The sequence below is a fragment of the Orcinus orca genome, chromosome 2 (assembly GCF_937001465.1).
Source record: "Orcinus orca chromosome 2, mOrcOrc1.1, whole genome shotgun sequence".
NCBI classification, from domain to species: Eukaryota; Metazoa; Chordata; class Mammalia; order Artiodactyla; family Delphinidae; genus Orcinus; species Orcinus orca.
The window spans coordinates 102,430,143-102,449,149 of NC_064560.1; the positions used below are offsets into that span (position 1 = coordinate 102,430,143).

At 39.2% G+C, this 19,007-nt stretch overlaps 1 protein-coding gene across 3 annotated transcripts in view; it reads left to right on the top strand.

The window, feature by feature from the left end:
* NEDD4 (NEDD4 E3 ubiquitin protein ligase) overlaps positions 1–19,007 on the top strand; it is a 193,319-nt gene that overhangs the window by 55,871 nt on the left and 118,441 nt on the right. The gene's annotated exons all lie outside the window — the stretch shown is intronic.

Consider the following 19,007-nt stretch of genomic DNA (forward strand, 5'->3'; position numbering starts at 1 on the left):
TTGTTTTAGATTTACTATCTTCACCAGAGGGAGGACAGTTTCAAAGGCTTCCACTTGGCCTTCTCACTATGATAGCTCCTATCCCACAAGCCACGGATTCAATGTGGTGGTGGTAGTGAGGAGATCCAACTTCCATTATATCAATCCCTATTGTACACTTGAAAACTAGGGAAATGACTACTGGGTGGATCCACAGAACTAGTGAACTCGGTATAAGCTGAACGTTAGACAGGACTCCATTTGTTTTCTGTTCTCTGTAAGTCCTTGCTTTAATATGGAAGACCTAATGACGCTTTGGGTTTCTGTTTCCAGCAGTCCTCAATATGTCTGATTATTCTTTCTCCCCAGTATACACTCACCCAAATAAGTGGCCATAGTCCTTTTGGGGGAGGAAGAGAGGAATCATTACAATATACATTTCCTACAGTGATGCAGAGTCCTTCCTCCTATGGACTAGGTTACTTCTTCAGTCAATGTACTGTGGATCTGAAAATTGGCTCAGGTTGGGGAACTGGATGAGGGATTGTGACTTTTCTTTTTTAATTGGGACAATTGTCCTTAGCCACTGCTTCTCCGTTCTTCCTTCTTATAATTGTAGATGTTAAGCAGCACTTTTGTTGATCACCTGCCTCTTTTGCCCCTTAGGGGCCCCATGCTCTATACCCTACAGGTCAAGTCAGCTTCAGTGCCCCTCTTACGTGGCTGGTCATTACAATAATTGTAGCCCCCTTGGTTCTAGCAGTGAAATGTCACTGGCCGGCCTCTTACTGGAGAAGGGGAGGCTCGTCCCCATGCATGGCTATTAAGGAGCCCAGCTCTTTGACCACCTCTCCCACCATCAGTCCTGGCATGCAGACGAGAGCCACTACTGCACTTCTGGGTGAAGCTGCTGCCCCTCTTACCAGCACACACCTGATGACTGTGGTTCCCTCCCCTCTCATGGAATACAAGCATCTGGTAGGTATTTTGGCCTCATATTTTATAAATATATATATATATTTTTTTCTTTTAATTCTAGCATTCCAACTTCCCTTGGCCTTTTTATTCCTTCCCCTACCATATGCCAGGGCAACTTCTAGGAGCCACTCTAGCAGGAACCTTGCCTCATCTCATGGGGTCCTTGACAGGATGTTCAATCCCTTGTCCTGAGAAGATGCCTCCATGTCAATGAATTCTTGCTTATGCTGTCTTATGTTTCTGCCCCTTTGATCAATCGTAGTCCCAGAGATATTCCTCTGGGTCGTGCCAGGACATGCTGTTTAATTCTTGAAGCTTCTTCCAAATGTAATCGCTTTCATTCTGTATCAGGCCCAGCTGGGATTTAACACTGATTATTATCTTGATAACCAGGGGAGAAGTGGGGGCAACTCCTGAGGAGAGAGTGTGGGGACCAGCTTCTGCAATGTCATCCTGCACGTGGGAAGTGCCAGCTCTTATTACAGAGGGATGAAATACCCTACTCTGCAAGCTCTGAGGGTTCAGGGACCTGCGGAACCAAAATCCTCAGGAGCGTCCACCCAGATCCTCCTGTCCTGCACATCAGGATCCCAGGTTTTCCCAGCCAGGGCCCTGACATTAACATAATAGACCCACAGTGACTGAGCATTTAAATGTCTCTGAGCTCTGCAAGCTCTGTCAACTCTGACACTGCTCCTTAGTTTTGTCCTCTTTTCCACTTCAGGAGGTGCAGGCCTCTTTATACATTACCAAAGAGACCCTCTGTCTCTCAGATTTAACCTTTTGCTTTTGTTAACTGCCCTTATTTTCTCATGGTCTCTCTGTAAGTCATCAGTAGTAAAAACTAGACAACTTCATTGTCCTTGTAGGTATTGTTCTTCCCTTCCCTTTCAAGTGCGTTATACATCAAACTGGCAAGGGTGTCTCCCTCCACCAGGACATTTGCCTAGGACACCCCTGGAGAAGTCTTTAGGAATTGGACCACCATCTTCTGCCAGTGACTATATATGTCCCACATTCTGCTAAGGATGGGGAGATCCTTGCCAGGCAAGGAATTGGACCACCATCTTCTGCCAGTGACTATATATGTCCTACATTCTACTAAGGATAGGGAGATCCTTGCCAGCCAAGTGAGTGTGGGCTGGTCCTAACACCCCACTACTCATACCATCTGTGTTGGTTTGGGCTCTCTAAGAAACAGACATCAAGATGGAATTAGATATGCAGGAGGTTTATTGGGGAAGCACCTGTGAAGGTCAGACAGGGAAGACACACAGGTGGGAAGAGCCTTCTCCTCATGATGCAGGCTTAACACGTGCTCAAGGAGAGGGGCGAAAGGACTGGGTAGGAAGAGTCTCACACTGCAGCACAGTTCTGAGAACGTCTCGCCCAGACTGATGGAGAGTTTCCCAGCAAAGGTTGTCTGTTAGAGAAGTCCTGTGTTGGGCAAGAGTGCCCAGTCTTTGAGAGAAAGCAAAGAGAACCCAATGGGTAGATTCAAAGGTACATGGTTAGCTGTGGCTGCCAATCAGCTATGCAGGTTCTCTTGAAAGAGATCCGAAAGTGATTAAAGTGGCTCAGCTCTCTTATTATTGTGACATTTAAGGATGCGTATTGTAATCCTTAGAGCTGTCACTAAGAAATTAAAATGAAATATTATAGGTGAAGGTCCATTAAAGGAAATAAAATGGCATACCAAGAAACACTTGATTACTAATTTTTTTAAAAAGGTGAAAGGGAAGAAAAGAAGAATAAAAAAATAGAAAAGAAATAGATGATAACAAGCCGTAAAGCAAACCATCTCAATACTTACAAAAAAGTAATATTCAACCATATGCTGTTTACAGGAGACACATTTTCAGTATAGAGACACAAACAGGTTAAAAGTAAAAGTACAGGAAAAGGTATACCATCACTAAACAAAACAATACCCTGATATGGCTGTATTATTATTAAATGAAGTAGACTTCAGGATGAAGAGTATTACCAGAGAGATTTCATGATCATAAAAGCATTTATTCATCAAGAAGACATACAGTCCTATGAATACACCTGATAGAAGAACTTCAAAATTTTGAAGAAAAAATTGACAGAACTAACTAGAGAAATAAATCCAGAATAAAGATTTTGTCACGCCTCTGTCAATAATTGATAAAACAACTAGACCAAAAAACAAAAATCCAGTAAGTACATAAAAGATTTGAAGAACACTATCAATCAACTTAAACTGTTTGGCATGTATAAAACACTACATCTGATACAGCATACCTCAGAGATATTGTGGAGTCAGTTCCAGACCACCACAATAAAGTGAGTCACACAATTTTTTTGGTTTCCCAGTGCATATAAAAGTTATGTCTACACTATACTGTAGTCTGTTAAGTGTGTAATAGCATTATGTCTAAAAACACTATACATACCTTAATTTAAAAATAACTTTTTATTGCTAAAAAATGCTAACCATCATCTGAGCCTTCAGGGAGTCATAATCTTTTTGCAATAGTAACATCAGAGATCACTGATCACAGATACCATGACAATGGTATCATAATATAATAATAATGAGAAATTTTGAAATATTGCGAGAATTGTTAGTGACATAGCGACACAAAGTGAGCAAGTGCTGTTGGAAAAATGGCACCAGTAAACTCACTTGACACAGGTTTTCCACAAACCTTCAATTTGTAAAAAACGTAGTATCTGTGAAACACAATAAAACAAAGTATGCCTGTACCTGAAGAATATACGTTCTTTTTATATGCCCATGGAACATTCTCCAAGATGACCATATATTGGGCCATAAAACAAGTCTGAATGTGTTTAAAAGGCTTGAGATTCTATAGAATATATTCTCTGATTACAACCACCTTTAAATAGAATTCTGGAATGTATATCTGGGATATATATTATACATGTATATCTGGATATGTCAATATATCTCAAAAATCCATAAATATTTGGAAATTAAACGTATTTTAAATAAGCCACGATCAAAAAGAAAATCATAGGAAATTTAGAAATCATTTTAACTGATTGATAATTAAAGCATAACATATCAATATAGGATGAGCTAATTCAGTGCTTGGAAATTTACATCTTTATATGCTTATATACAAAAGAAAAAGGATTTAAAATCGATGATCTAAGTTTCTGCCTTAACCAAAAAATGAAAAGTAGAGGGAGGGCTTCCCTGGTGGCGCAGTGGTTGAGAGTCCGCCTGCCGATGCAGGGGACGCGGGTTCTTGCCCCGGTCCGGGAGGATCCCACATGCCGCGGGGCGGCTGGGCCTGTGAGCCATGGCCGCTGAGCCTGCGCGTCCGGAGCCTGCACTCTGCAACGAGAGAGGCCACAGCAGTGAGAGGCCCGCGTAACACCAAAAAAAAAAAAAAAAAAAAAGTAAAGGGAAGGAAATAAGAATGGAAGTCAATAAAATAGAAAATGGATAAAAAGTAGAGAAAGTAAATGAAACTAAAGGTGGTTCTTTGAAAAAATTAATAAAATTGCTATACCATAGCAAGCCCTAATAAGAGAGAAAGAAAACTCAGGGCTTCCCTGGTGGCGCAGTGGTTAAGAATCCTGCAGTCAATATAGGGGACATGGGTTCGAGCCCTGGTCCGGGAAGATCCCACATGCCGCGGAGCAACTAAGCCCGTGTGCCACAACTACTGAGACTGCACTCTAGAGTCCATAAGCCACAGATACTGAGCCCCCGTGCCACAACTGCTGAAGCCTGCATGCCTAGAGCCCGTGCTTTGCAGCGGGAGAGGCCGCCACAGTGAGGAGCCTGCACACTGCAACGAAGGAGTGGCCCCTGCTCGCTGCAGCTGGGGAGGGGGGGAGGCCCGCGCGCAGCGGCGGAGACCCAATGCACCCAAAAGTAAATACAGTAATTAATTAATTTAAAAAAGGAGGAAAAAATGGAGAAAGAAAACTCAAATGAACAATATCAGGGATGAAAGGAATATCAAAGTGTGGGTAGAAGTAGATAATATGGTTATCCATTAGAGGAATTAAAATTGTAATTAAATTTTTAAAAATTTTAATTAAAAATCTTCCCATTATTTTTTACCATCTTGATTTTTTCTTAGAATGGATACTTGAAAGTCAGTACTACTCTTGAGTTAGAGATGTTACTACAAAAATAAGAAAGAAGGCCATTTGTAGATGATAAACCTGGCTCGGTACTTTACTGCCTTTTACTCATTGTTTCTTTTACTATAATTTCACTGTTGCCAAATGTTCTAGCCAGTATTCCTCTATTCTGGGATCATAGGCCGTGCATTTATTTTAATCAGAAATTTGCAAATTTATTCCAAGGGTAACTAGATAAATTTTTGTGGATCAATGCTAATTCATCACAGCTAGATATAGAAAACACATGGCGATTTAATACTTGCTGTACAAAGGACATAATTATGTGCAGTCCTCTATTTTCTTCTTGTCATTTATATCATTATACATAGCACAAAATGTTTTCCATTGAATGTATTCACATAAAAATGTCTATTGAGATAACAGAGTACAGTAAAATGTTGATTATTGGGCATTCAGCCAAATGGAAATTGTGGCCAGAGGTTGAAGGGAGCCTTTATATCTTTGAGAAAACGTGAAGTTCAAAGAAAGTCTTTTGTGGAGAACTGTTACTGGTAGGTTAACAAATAGAGGAGACTCCAAATTGAAGTTAATGCTCAATAGAAAATTATAGTAAAATCTACACTTATAGTTGCTCATATGAGACCAAGGGAGGCAAGTTATCAGGAGGGAAAAATGTTTGACACATTAGGAGCAATGTACACATTGTATAATCTGTGCATCAGCATAGTGTATGAGCATCTGGAAAAAGACAGCCCCACTTCATTCCCTGTACACCCATGGTGCTCAGTTTATATCTTTAGTATTCATACTCATCATATTATATTTACAAAATGTGTATATGTTCATGAATATATTAGTATTATGTTACAGAAGCAACATAACTTGCACACCACAGATATTTTTAGAAAGAGAAATAAAAATCGGCCATAATTTAATCTCCATAATGCCACCACTGATTGTGTGATAGTCTGGTATTTTTTCCTATGTATTTTTATCCATGTATTTATACTCCTCCACCTCCGCACACACACAAAAAATTGGTGTGATATTTTTTCCCAGTCACTTTGCTAATGCTTATTAATGTGAGGCCACAGTCCCTACCCTCAGCGAAGCTTACTGTCTGCTGTGGACCCCTATAAACTAGTTTCTCAAAAGAATTACCAATGTGCTGAGACTTGTCAAGGGAAAACACTGGGTGCTATGGAGTGAGTATCAGGGGATATTAGAGACTTGAGGGGATTCTCTCAATGTAGGGTATTTAGGGAAGGCCCTTCTGAAGTGTATCATTTAGGATGCTTTCAGCTTCAAGTAATCCTAGCCTCTCTGGGATTCTCTTGCCTTTCTGTCCTTGGTCACAGGAAGCTTCCAGCAGTTCCTAATGACATAGCCTCCCATGATGATGTCCAGAGGTAGAAAAGGGAGAATGTTTTCTCACATGTCTCTTTTAAAAAGTGAAGAACCCTTTTCCAAAAGTTTCCCTAGGAGACTTTGATTCATGTCTCTTGGACCGGAATTATGTTGTGTGTGTATTTCTAACCCCGTCATTAGTAAAGAGAGTGGAATTACCGGGAGGTTTAGAGGAATCAGAAGTCAGCTCCTGGCGGGGGGTGGGGTCGGGGTAGGGAGTAGCTGCCTGTATCCCTGACACACATTATCATCCATTATTTGAATAAAATCAGAATTCTGTTAGCTAGGAAGAAGGCTGGGGTGCCCCATTAATAAAGCACTAAGTAAGGTATGGTGTAGCCATATAATGAAATCCTCATCAGCTGTTTAAAAAAAGAGACAGAGGTATATGTATTGATAGGATGTTAAGTTTCAAAATATATTAAATGAAGGAACAAAGGTGCAAAACATTGTATATATGATGCACCTTTTTGTGTAAAAACAGAACAGCTTTCTCACATGCTGGTATTTGCAAAAAATACTTATAGAAGGTCCAAGAAACTGTTCACAGTATTTTCTCTGAGGGTGGGGAAAGGGTGAGAGATTTATAATTCACTATACTGAATATCTTTTTTTTTTTACTGTTTGGGTTTTTTCCCCATGGCTGTGTATCTATAATTCATTTTTATATTTGTTGATTAGCAATAACTGTATAGAGAAACAAATTAGAAGAACATAAAATATGTAGATAAAAATGCAAAGATAGTTTCTATTTATATAACGCTTAAAGCTTGTAAAAATACTTATCTAGTTCATTTTACTTTTTACACAGTTTTTATTTTAAAATCTACTTACCACATATGTCCGCACAAAAACCTGTACATGAATACTCGTAGCATCATTATTAATTATAGTCAAAAAGTAGAAACAGGGCTTCCCTGGTGGTGCAGTGGTTGAGAGTACGCCTGCCAATGCAGGAGACACGGGTTCGTGCCCCAGTCTGGGAAGATTCCACATGCCACGGAGTGGCTGGGCCCGTGAGCGATGGCCGCTGAGCCTGCGCGTCCGGAGCCTGTGCTCCGTGACGGGAGAGGCCACAACAGTGAGAGGCCTATGTACCGCAAAAAAAAAAAAAAAAAGTAGAAACAACCCATAGGTCCATCAACAAATGAATGGATAAACAAACTGGGGTATATACATACAGTGGGATATTATTCAGTTATAGAAAGGAATGAAGTACTGATACATGCTACAACATGGGTGAACCTCGGACACATTATGCAAAGTAAAAGAAGCCAGTTACAAAAGACCACGTATTGTAAGATTCACCTCATGTTAAATGTCTGTAATAGGCAAATCTATAGAGACAGAAAATATTAGAGGTTGTCTGAGGCTGAGGAAGTTGGGAAATCAGGAGTGACTGCTCAAGGGCATGGGACTTCTTTTTGAGGTGATGAAAATGTTCCAGAATTGCGAGGGTGGTTGCATACTCTGTGAATATACTAAAAACCATTGAATGGTGCATTTTCAGTGGGTCAGGTACATGGTATATATATTACATCTTTATAAAGCTTTTTAAAAAGTATGACTGCGTTGTTTTTTTTTCCTGCAACCACCAGCATAATTTCCAGGAGCATTACTTCAGGTTCTTTATGAATACCAGAGAATAAATTGATATTTGTCAATAACTTTGTCCTTCTTTGAGAATTTGGTTACTCCTCTGGAAAGTGTTTTTTTCCTCTATTCTTTTATGCATTTATAGACTTAGACATTTTTCAAAAAACCTATCTCAGTATTTTTATTTTTGTTTCTTCTTACACCTTTCCTATAAATATGACCCTGTAAACTCTATTTTTATGACCATAGCTTTACTCCTATTTTTAATAAATTAAAAAACAATCATCTCATCAAAGAATTCACACATAGCTTTAAAATGAGATAGTATAAAGGGGCTTATAATGAAAAGCAATAGACTCTGGTGCCCCAACCTCTCCCCTCCTATTCCTGCTTCCCAGAAAGAACCCCTGTTTAACTGTTTCTGTTTGTCATGCTGGTCCTTATTCCCATCCTGCTGAATAGCTCACACATCCCTGTCCCAAACTGGCTTCCAGCTATGATAGATGAGTAGTAGATCGGCAACTTATGTGTTTGGCCAGTAGTTTGGCCCCTCATAGGAGTCTAGGTTGAAACTCATTTTTCCTCAGAAACTTGAAGACAGTGCTTTATCAACTTTGAGTATGGTATTGGTATTGAAAAGGCTGCTTCTTGTTCCTTTGGAGGTGATCCTTCTCTCGCTGTGAAAAATGTGGTGATTTATCTTTACCCTGGTGTTTTAAAATTTCACAGTATTATACCTTGTGTGTACAGTGTCATTGTATTGGGCCTTTGATAAGCATTTCAATTTAAAGACTACTGTTTCCCTTCAGCTCTGAAAATTTTTGTGTGAATAATTTCTTTAATAATTTCCTTCCCTCTGTTTGTATTATTGTTTGGTGATTCCAGCTAGTTGGGTGCAGGGTTACCTAGACTGATTCTTATCTTTCTCAGTCAGAATTCCTCATGTGAACCACAGAACACAGAAAATGATTTGAGTGATAGTTTCCTCACATATTCCAAGGATGGTCTTACTGAGTACCATCCTAGATATATGAGATAAATCAATAGATAACATACATTAAATGTCTTAGGACAGGAGTCAGTAAACTTTTTCATAAAGGGCCAGACAGTAAATATTTTAGGTGTCACACAGGCAGGAGACAAAAATTGAGGCTACTGTGTAGGTACTTATATAGCCGTTTAAAAGGTAACCATTTTAAAATGTAAAAAAAAATTATTATCTTATGGGCTGTTAAAAAAAAAAAAAAAAGCAAGCAAGTGCCTAGCTGGCTTTGGTCCATAAGCTGTAACCTCTGTTTTAGGACATTAGGGCTTAATTCTTTCACTGAATCTGTTCAGAAAATCCTCTTTTTTATTTTCTCTCATATTTTCCTTCAGCTTAGCTTTTTGCTCTACATTTTGGGATATTTCTGCAAATTTACCTAAAATTGCTTATATTTGAATTCAACAGTTATTTTTAGTTGCAACATCACTCCTTGCCTCTTTTTATAGTGCCCTATTTTAGCTTTATGGATGCAAGACTTTCCCAAATTTTTCTAAGGATATACCTTACAGTTTTTAAAGGTGTTTCTTAAGTATCTCTTTTCTTTGGGGACAGTTTTTCTGTTTCTACATCTGTGATCTCTGGTAATCATCTATTGCTTCTATATATGAAAAGCCTAAACATTCAACAATTACATGTTACATTTTTAGTTATTTATATTTTATATATTAAAACTGATGGTTGAAGAAGATGCAGTTGCTGCTGTTGAGAGAGCACGTGCTTGGGGAGCAGGTGTGCACAAAAATGCTGAAGGGATCCATGGGATGACAGGCTGAGCTCTAATAGCATTGGCTACAGAGCTCTAAAGCCTCATGATTAAAATGGGGGCAACAGCTCCAAAATCGATACAGCAAGGAGGATCAGAGAGTGAGACATGAGATGCTCTGTGGCTTTGTACAGACTGCTCTGGATGTCTATGGGAGGCAAGCCAAGCTGAACACTTCCCTGGAGCACTGCAACCTGGAGCTGTGAGAAACCCCTTGCTCTCAGCTGTGGAGTTGTGATGAGCTGTGCAACTGACAGGACCTTGTTGCTCCGGCCGGGTGTCAGGCCTGAGCCACTGAGGTGGGAGAGCCAACTTCAGGACATTGGACCACCAGAGACCTCCTGGCTCCACGTAATATCAATCAACGAGAGCTCTCCCAGAGCTCTCCATCTCAACGCTGAGACCCAGCTCCACTCAACAATGAGCAAGTTCCAGTGCTGGACGCCCCATGCCAAACAACGAGCAAGACAGGAACACAACCCCACACATTAGCAGAGAGGCTGCCTAAAATCATAATAAGTTCACAGACACCCCAAAACACACCACTGGATGTGGTCCTACCCACCAGAAAGACAAGATCCAGCCTCATTCACCAGAACACAGGCACTAGTCCCTCCACCAGGAAGCCTGCACAACACACTGAACCAAACTTACCCACTGGGGGCAGACATGAAAAGCAATGGGAACTATAAAGCTGCATCCTGTGAAAAGGAGACCCCAAACACAGTAAGTTAAGCAAAATGAGAAGACAGAGAAATACACAGCAGATGAAGGAGCAAGGTAAAAACCCACCAGACCAAACAAATGAAGAGGACGTAGGCAGTTTACCTGAAAAAGAGTTCAGAGTAATAATAGTAAAGATGATCCAAAATCTTGGAAATAGAATGGAGAAAATACAAGAAACTTTTAACAGGGACCTAGAAGAACTAAAGAGCAAACAAACAATGATGACCAATACAATAAATGAAATTAAGAATTCTCTAGAAGGAATCAATAGCAGAATAACTGAGGCAAAATAATGGATAAGTGACCTGGAAGATAAAATAGTGGAAGTAATGGCAGCAGAGTAGAAAAAAGAAAAAAGAATGAAAAGAATTGAGGACAGTCTCAGAGACCTCTGGGACAACATTAAACGCACCAATATTTGAAGTATGGGGTCCCAGAAGAAGAAGAGAAAAAGAAAGGAACTGAGAAAATATTTGAAGAGATTATAGTTGAAAACTTCCCAACTATGGAAAAGGAAATAGTCAATCAAGTACACGAAGCAAAGAGAGTCCCATACAGGATAAATCCAAGGAGAAACATGCCAAGACACATATTAATCAAACTATTAAAAATTAAATACAAAGAAAAATCATTAAAAGCAGCAAGGGAAAAGCAACAAATAACATACAAGGGAATCGCCATAAGGTTAACAGCTGATATTTCAGCAGAAACTCTGCAAGCCAGAAGGGACTGGCAGGACATATTTAAAGTGATGAAAGGGAAAAACCTACAACCAAGATTACTCTACCCAGCAAGAGTCTCATTTAGATTTGACAGAGAAATTAAAACCTTTACAGACAAGCAAAAGCTAAGAGAATTCAGCACCACCAAATTAGCTTTACAGCAAATGCTAAAGGAACTTCTCTAGGCAATAAACACAAGAGAAGGAAAAGACCTACAAAAACAAACCCAAAACAATTAAGAAAACAGTAATAACAACATACATATCAATAATTACCTTAAATGTAAATGGATTAAATGCTCCAACCAAAAAACATAGACTGGCTGAATGGATACAAAAACAAGACCCATATATATGCTGTCTACAAGAGACCCACTTCAGATTTAGGGACTGAAAAGTGAGACTGAAAGTGAGGGGATGGAAAAAGATATTCCATGCAAATGGAAATCAAAAGAAGGCTGGAGTAGCAATTCTCATATCAGACAAAATAGGCTTTGAAATAGACTTTAAAATAAAGACTATTACAAGAGACAAAGAAGAACATTACATAATGATCAAGGGATCAATCCAAGAAGAAGATACAACAATTGTAAATATTTATGCACCCAACAAAGGAGCACCTCAATACATAAGGCAAATGCTAACAACGATAAAAGGGGAAATTGACAGTAACATAATCATAGTATGGGACTTTAACACCGCACTTTCACGTACAGATGATCCAAAATGAAAATAAATAAGGGAACACAAGCTTTAAATGATACATTAAACAAGATGGACTTAATTGATGTTTGTAGGACATTCCATCCAAAAACAACAGAATACACTTTCTTCTCAAGTGCTTATGGAACATTCTCCATGATAGATCATATCTTGGGTCACAAATCAAGCCTTGGTAAATTTGAGAAATTTGAAATTGGATCAAGTTTCTTTTCCAACCACAACGCTATAAGACTAGATATCAATTACAGGAAAAAAAACTGTAAAATACACAAACACATTGGGGGCTAAACAATACACTACTAAATAACCAAGAGATCACTGAAGAAATCAAAGAGGAAATCAAAAAATACTTAGAAACAAATGACAGTGAAAACACAATGACCCAAAACCTATGGGGTGCAGCAAAGGCAGTTCTAAGAGGGAAGATTATAGCAATACAGTGCAACCTCAAGAAACAAGAAAAATCTCAAATAAACAATCTAAACTTACACCTAAAGCAATTAGACAAAGAAGAACCAAAATACCCCAAAGTTAGCAGAAGAAAAGAAATCATAAAAATCAGATCAGAAATAAATGAAAAAGAAATGAAGGAAATGATAGCAAAGATCTATAAAACTAAAAGTTGGTTCTTTGAGAAGATAAACGAAATTGATAAACCATTAGCTAGACTCATCAAGAAAAAAAGGGAAAAGACTCAAATCAATAGAATTAGAAATGAAAAGGAAGAAGTAACAACTGACACTGCAGAAATACAAAGGATCATGAGAGATTACTACAAGCAACTGTATGCCAATAAAATGAACAACCTGGAAGAAATGGACAAATTCTTAGAAAAGCACAACCTTCTGAGACTGAACCAGGAAGAAATAGAAAATATACACAGACCAATCACAAGCACTGAAATTGAAACTGTGATTTAAAATCTTCCAACAAACAAAAGCCCAGGACCAGATGGCTTCCCAGGCGAATTCTGTCAAACATTTAGAGAAGAGCTAACACCCATCCTACTCAAACTCTTCCAAAGTATAGCAGAGGGAGGAGCACTCCCAAACTCGTTCTACAAGACCACCATGACCCTGATACCAAAACCAGAAAAAGATGTCACAAAAAAACTACAGGCCAATATCACTGATGAACATAGATGCAAAAATCCTCAACAAAATACTAGCAAACAGAATTCAACAGCACATTAAAGGATCATACACCGTGATCAAGTGGGGTTTACCCCAGGAATGCAAGGATTCTTCAATGTATGCAAATCAATCAATGTGATACATCATATTAACAAGCTGAAGGATAAAAACCATATTATCATCTCAATAGATGCAGAAAAATCTTTCAACAAAATTCAACACCATTTATGATAAAAAAAAAAACCCAGCAGAAAGTAGACATAGAGGGAACTTACCTCAACATAATAAAGGCCATATTTGACAAACCCACAGCCAACATCATTCTCAATGGTGAAAAACTGAATCCATTTCCATTAAGATCAGGAACAAGACAAGGATGCCCACTCTCACCACTATTACTCAACATAGTTCTGGAAGTTTTAGCCACAGCAATCAGAGAAGAAAAAACAAAATAAATGGAATCCAAATCGGAAAAGAAGTAAAACTGTCACTGTTTGCAGGTGACATGATACTATACATAGAGAATCCTAAAGATGCCACCAGAAAACTACTAGAGCTAATCAATGAATTTGGTAAAGTAGCAGGATACAAAATTAATGCACAGAAATTTCTTGCATTCCTGTACACTAACAATGAAAAATATGGAAGAGAAATTAAGGAAACACTCCCATTTACCATTGCAACAAAAAGAATAAAATAGCTAGGAATAAACCTACCTAAGGAGACAAAAGACCTGTATGCAGAAAACTATAAGACACAGATGAAATAAATTAAAGGTGATACAAACAGATGGAGAGATATACCATGTTCTTGTATTGGAAAAATCAACATTGGGAAAATGGCTCTACTACCCAAAGCAATGTACAGATTCAGTGCAATCCCTATCAAGCTACCAATGGCATTTTTCACAGAACTGGAACAAAAAAATTCACAATCTGTATGGAAACACAGAAGACCCCGAATAGCTAAAGCAGTCTTGAGACAGAAAAACAGAGCTGGAGGAATCAAGCTCCCTGACTTCAGACTATACTACAAAGCTACAGTAATCAAGACAGTATGGTATTGGCACAAAAACAGAAATATCGATCAATGGAACAGGACAGAAAGCCCAAAGATAAACCCACAGACATATGGTCACCTTATCTTTGATAAAGAAGGCAAGAATATACAGTGGAGAAAAGACAGTCTTTTCAATAAGTGGTGCTGGGAAAACTGGACAGCTATGTGTAAAAGAATGAAATTAGAATACTCCCTAACACTGTATACAAAAGTAAACTCAAAATGGATTAAAGACCTAAATGCAATGCCAGACAGGATAAAACTCTTAGAGGAAAACATAGGCAGAACACTCTGTACATAAATCACAGCAAGATCCTTTTTGACCCACCTCCTAGAGAAATGGAAATAAAAACAAAAATAAACAGATGGGACCTATGAAACTTAAAAGCTTTTGCACAGCAAAGGTAGCCATAAACAAGATGAAAAAACAACCCTCAGAATGGGAGAAAGTATTTGCAAACGAAGCAACTGACAAAGGATTAACCTCCAAAATATACAAGCATCTCATGCAGCTCAATATCAAGAAAACAAACAACCCAATCCAAAAATGGGCAGAAGACCTAAATAGACATTTCTCCAAAGAAGATATACAGATTGCCAACAAATACATGAAAGGATGCCCAACATCACTAATCATTAGAGAAATGCAAATCAAAACTACAATGAGGTATCACCTCACACCATTCAGAATGGCCATCATCAAAAAATGTACAAACAATACATGCTGGAGAGGGTGTGGAGAAAAGGGAACCCTCTTGCACTGTTGGTAGGAATGTAAATTGATACAGCCACTAGGGAGAAGAGTATGGAGGTTCCTTAAAAAACTAAAAATAGAACTACCATATGACCCAGTAATCTCACTACTGGGCAGATACCCTGAGAAAACCATAATTCAAAAAGAATCATGTACCACTATGTTCACTGCAGCACTATTTACAATAGCCAGGACATGTAAGCAACCTAAGTGTCCATCAACAGATGAATGGATAAAGAAGATGTGGCACATATATACAATGGAATATTACTCAGCCATAAAATGAAATTGAGTTATTTGTAGTGAGGTGGATGGACCTAGAGTCTGTCAAACAGAGTGAAGTCAGAAAGAGAAAAACAAATACTGTATGCTAACACATATATATGGAATCTAAAAAAAGAAAAAAATGGTTCTGAAGAACCTAGGGGCAGGACAGGAATAAAGATGCAGACGTAGAGAATGGACTTGAGGACATGGGGAGGGGGAGGGTAAGCTGGGACGAAGTGAGAGAGTGGCATGGACATATATACACTACCAAATGTTAAATAGATAGCTAGTGGGAAGCAGCCACATAGGACAGGGAGATCAGCTCGGTGCTTTGTGACCACCTAGAGGGGTGGGATAGGGAGGGTGGGAGGGAGACGCAGAGGGAGGGGATATAGGGATACATGTGTACGTATAGCTGACTCACTTTGTTATAAAGCAGAAACTAACACACCATTGTAAAGCAATTATACTCCAATAAAGATGTTTAAAAAAAAAAAAAACAGCTGATGGTTGCATTATTGTTGAACCTCTACCTGAAATCAGACACAAAGAGAAACTCTTTAATAATGTGTGTGTGTCTGTGTGTGCATGTGTTTACTAGAGGTTTAGGTGCTATAGGAATATTCTCTCATTTGGGCCATTGACCTCTTTGCTTCAACATTCTGTTCTTTTAATAGTTTTCAGTTTCTTCAGAAGCCTGCTTTCATCCCCACTTCACCTCCCTACTAGGGAGGTATGGAAATTGCTTGCCTGCTGGTGGCCCTTGTATGTGCATATGATCTTTGCTGTGATGCTTTAATACCTTTTACAAACTCCTTTGCTATTATGAAAACAGGATCTCAGGAGGGAGAGGGTTAATATTTGTGTTCAGGCTGCCATTTTGAATTAGAATTCTCACCACATGTTTTAAATTGTATTCTTGCACTTAGGATGTGCCTTTGATATAACCCCCCTCAAAAAAGTAACCGAGTCTTTTATGGTGTTTTTATAATTCAGTAGAGAGCTATTACATATTATTAACTTCATAAATGGAAGAATGTAGTCAGTTTTTTTAATAACTGGAAACGGAGGAGGGGGAGTGACGGGAGGTAAGACTTCAGGGCGGAGTTGACGTTTGAGCTGAGGCTTGAACAAGGGGTAGATTTTGGACGTGTCGAGCTGAGAAGGTGTTGCACGTGGAGAGACCTTAGCATGTACAGAAGTACAGATCAGAAAGCGCAGTAAGCAGTGATTAGACTGTTTCTAGTGTGATTAGAGCATAGGGTGTATGTGTATTTGTGTTGGCAGGCGACAGTTACAGGACACAAGGCTGGAGAGGCAAATTGGACTCAGATCAGGAAGCATCATTCCATGCTCAGGCATTTGAATATTATTCTTTAGGCCACTGGGAACAGCTTTTGAGAAGGGCAGTAAAGACGGCCTAAGCTATCTTTTAGGTAGGTCACTCCAGTTGTAATAGAAAAGATAGATTTAAAAGGTAAGATAGTTGAGTTAGAGCATCCTGTTAGGAAGCTATTAATTATAGTCTGAACCAGGACGGCAGAGGCCTATTCAAGTCACATATATCTATTTTCTTAGCAATATTCATTGAACATCTACATTGTCTGCCAGGTATTTTGTTAGACATTGAGACTTTTTATTTTTTCCCTCAAAATATTTTTCATGTTCTTGTCTCCCTCCCTAGTCTCACTGGGACCATCACAGGCAAAGCTCTCATCACTTCATACCTGAGTTACTAGAGCCACAGTCTCTGTGGACTCCAGGGTCTCTCTCTAGTCCAATTTATTTTATGTATCACTGACAAAATAATATTTACATATGATCTACATCGTATCAGTTTTTCATTTAAAAGCTTAATTTTCTTCCATACCAATCAAGTCTTAATTCCTTTTCTGGATATCAGTGCCCTCAGTCTGGCTCTACACTGACTAACCAAATTTTTCTTACCACTTTCTAACACAAAAATGTTCTTATCAGTTGATCTCCTTACAGCATGCTCATTCTGCCCCCATGCCTTTCCTCCTGCTATCTCCTTGCTGTGAATATTATCTATATTTTCTTATTCAAATTCTTCCCATCTTTCAAGTCTTAGCTCAAGCGTCATCTCCTCCCCAAAATTTCCTCTATATCCTCCTAGAAGAGATTATTGTCTTAACACTGTTTCTTCTATCCCCGTGGCATATATAGCCCTTAATTGGGGCTTCTGTCCTCATAGTTGCCCCATGGTTACAATATGACTGTAGGGGTGCCAGCTGTCCTAACCAAGTTCCACACAGGAAAAAGAAGTACAAAGGGCAAAAGCGACATCTCTCCCAGCTGAGTCAGCCCCATTTAAAGAGCTCTCCCAGGAACTTCCCTGGTGGCGCAGTGGTTAAGAATCTGCCTGCCAGTGCAGGGGACACGGGTTTGAGCCGTGATCCGGGAAGATCCCACATGCCGCACAACAGCGAAGCCTGTGCACCACAATGTCTGAGCCTGTGCTCTAGAGCCCGCGAGCCACAACTACTGAGACCATGTGCCACAACTACTGAAGCCCACGCACCTAGAGCCCATGCTCTGCAACAAGAGAAGTCACCGCAATGAGAAGCCCGTGCACCGCAACGAAGAGTAGCCCCTGCTCGCTGCAACTAGAGAAAGCCTGTGTGCTGCAATAAAGCCATAACGCAGGCAATAATAAATAAACATTTTTTTAAAAAAGAAAAGCATACTCAGTCTTTAAATAAAGAAAGAAATAAAGAGCTCTTCCAGAAGTCCCACCCAGTGACCGCTGGTAGGTTGGCCTTTTTGGTCGCCCCCGGGTGCAAGGGAACTTTCTTTCTTTTTTTTTTTTTTGCGGTGCGCGGGCCTCTCACTGTTGTGGCCTCTCCCGTTGCGGAGCACAGGCTCCGGACGCGCAGGCTCAGCGGCCATGGCTCACAGGCCCAGCCACTCAGCGGCATGTGGGATCCTCCCGGACCGGGGCACGAACCCATGTCCCCTGCATCGGCAGGCAGACTCTCAACCACTGCGCCACCAGGGAAGCCCAAGGGAACTTTTTTTAGAGAGTCTTATTGAGAGTCTCAGTGTTGAACAAGTCCAGAGGGCACTGTTCATATAGAAAACAATACATAAAATAGAATGGAGTGTTCCATATTTTGATCTCGGTGATGGTGACACAGTAAACATGTATGAAAAGTCATCAAGCTGTATATTTAAGGTTAGTAAACTTTATACTTTACTGAATTTATGTTATACTTCAATTAAAAAAAATTAATGCCCCTATCCCCAAGAGTTGTGCAGTGTGGTGACCCTGGGCACTTGTTGCAGGTAAAATTAGGATTATGTTCTCAGAAGAACATAAGGGAGAGTGGACATTGGGTTAGGTATCTCTATATCTTTGTCACACATATAGGACTTTTTTCCGAAGGCTGTCGATACTTTTGACATGTAAACCAAAGTTTTAAAATATCTCAGTGTTTAATGTAATATATTTATCATAGAGAAGATATCAACTTAAATGTGAGAATGTTTCATACATCATCTTAACCTCTGGTATAACAAATTATTGAAGATTTTCTTTGTGTTTGATATTTAGTAGATATTAACTTGATATTGAAACATTTCAGCAAAGATAAAAGCATTAGCTTTGAAAAATAAATTACTGCATGTTAATTTTACTCGTGCTATAAGATATAAACAGTAAGTGAAAACTCAGTGTATACTTTTTGACTGCTTATGTACTTTACATAGTATAAACAAGATTGGTTTTATCAAGTCAGTAC